Raw genomic sequence first — 1,953 nt, forward strand, 5'->3', positions numbered from 1 at the left:
TTCGAGTGAAAATTCACAAAACTATCACTAAACTAAACAAAACTCAATGCTAACGATAATGTGTGTCTAATGTGGGGTTTTTAGTTGGGCGCCAGTGTAATAATTTTTTATTGCTTCGGCTGTGAACATGCCTCCGCTGTGCCGCTAGCACCAAACAAGGAATAAGCTGAACGCACCAACAAAACAACGACACATCTTCCAACTACTACATTTATTCTTAACCTACTGCATCTTGTTCATTCTCTCTTCTCTCTCCTCTCCTTTTATCCACTTTCCTCTTTCTCCTGCCTATTGCATGCTTAATTCTATGTACTCACTACACCTGTGCGGGGGCCCCTCACTACACACGTCACGTTACTTCCCTTCGTCCTCCACGCTTGTCTTGCAGCAGTCCCGTGTCTTTTGATCAACCGTTACGAAAATCGGTGGGTTAGTTTGTTGGTCCACCGCGTTTCCAACCGAAGAAGCACGCCCTCTAATCCTGGCCACGCCTGCTATGATGTGCCTCACGTAGTCGACTGAGCGCCCAATGTCCCTCCAGCAACTCTGCCGTTCACGGCTCAGCAGTTTACGTGCTGTATTTACGATGGTGTCGCTCACCTCGTTTGTCACGGATCTCTCACCACGCAATTACCGGAACGACTTCGTTCGATGTATAAAAACGGGGACCCTGACAGGAAACAAGAGTCAGTAATGTCATTTCACCAATATGTTGTGTTACTCACTTTTCGATCCCCGTCGTGTCGTAATGATCCACGTGTTCCCCAACGGGCACTCGATCCGTTTTACTTTGTCTCGCTTATTATGCTGTGGAACGAGTTGGTGCTGATTAGATCACGCTTTGCGAACCATCCGATAACTAACCTGTCTTTCAGATCTTCCTCTGCGTGTTCGTGGTTTCCACCGCTTCGACAGATTTGATTCCCCAGATGCCGATTATCGCATGCGGATTGGGTGAATCGAGTGAGCGGTCTTAATAATCTTCCCTGCTAGGTCCGTTTAGCTGTGAGTAGCGGCCTTACTTTAAAGCTTTGCTGCGAAGTGACGGATCTTGTGAGTACACGTTCTTTTAATTTCAATTTTGCGACTAACCTGGTGAAAATATCTTCCCAGTGATGCAGCCTCTTACGAGCGTGCTTTGTCTTCCCGTTGTGCTATAAGGCCGGTCCACCGTTTAGAGAATGACCGTGTGCTTTGTGCAGTCAACTGGACCGGGCAGCTTTTCGAAGTGAATTTCTATAGTGTGGTTTTAGCGGAAACATCACTGACAGCCGAATGGTTGACGTCTTGATTAATTGCGGCGGCGCCTTAGTCGATCGACGCAAAGCGTGCGAGGGGCGTGTGACTTGCTGTGTGTACGCTTAATTGTTTCTTGTTGGAGTGTGTTTCTTAACCCTAATTTCTTAACTGATACCAATGACGCTACACTCTTCCTAAAATTCCATCAGTTTAAATCGGAAAATCTTTTCCTACAATGTGAAACATTTAGGGTATTTTTATATTGTTCAATAGGATTTCTGAATGTATTGTATCTGAGGTACTGATATTTTCGTGATCATATTTAGTTTTGTCGCATTTTTCATTTGGATTATAAATTTAGTTGTTTTTGCTTTATTTGCTCTAACGAACGATATGCCCGAGCCGTAGTCTAGAATAAATGACAATTGCGTATCGGCCATATCAACAATCAGCTAGACATAGTACGGTTCTTCAGCCATCGTCGGACGCCTACAAATATTTATTTGGCATTAACATTAACATCAAAGTCATGGGTGCGTTTCGACTTCGTCTCATCAGAAACCGACAGTAGCTTTTTGTTGCCTCTGTTTACACAGTCGAACTAGCAACAGTTCACTAGTCTGGAAATCATTGATACTTTACTCCCGAGCCATTATTTCATCCTCACAGATAGCCTCAGCACAATTAATCACGCTCTGTTTTTTTAAGAAGATA

General features: G+C 44.2%; 1 long non-coding RNA gene across 1 annotated transcript; it reads right to left on the reverse strand.

Annotated features, from left to right (window-relative positions):
* Positions 1 to 227: 227 nt before the first annotated feature.
* On the reverse strand, positions 228 to 1,241 carry LOC131677952 (uncharacterized). The gene is made up of 4 exons (XR_009303499.1): positions 1,093 to 1,241; positions 865 to 1,034; positions 726 to 807; positions 228 to 670 (listed from the first exon to the last, which is right to left on the reverse strand). It is a non-coding gene; the product is annotated as an uncharacterized LOC131677952 (long non-coding RNA).
* Positions 1,242 to 1,953: the final 712 nt, after the last annotated feature.

This window comes from Topomyia yanbarensis, chromosome 1 (assembly GCF_030247195.1).
Source record: "Topomyia yanbarensis strain Yona2022 chromosome 1, ASM3024719v1, whole genome shotgun sequence".
In the NCBI taxonomy this organism is placed as follows: Eukaryota; Metazoa; Arthropoda; class Insecta; order Diptera; family Culicidae; genus Topomyia; species Topomyia yanbarensis.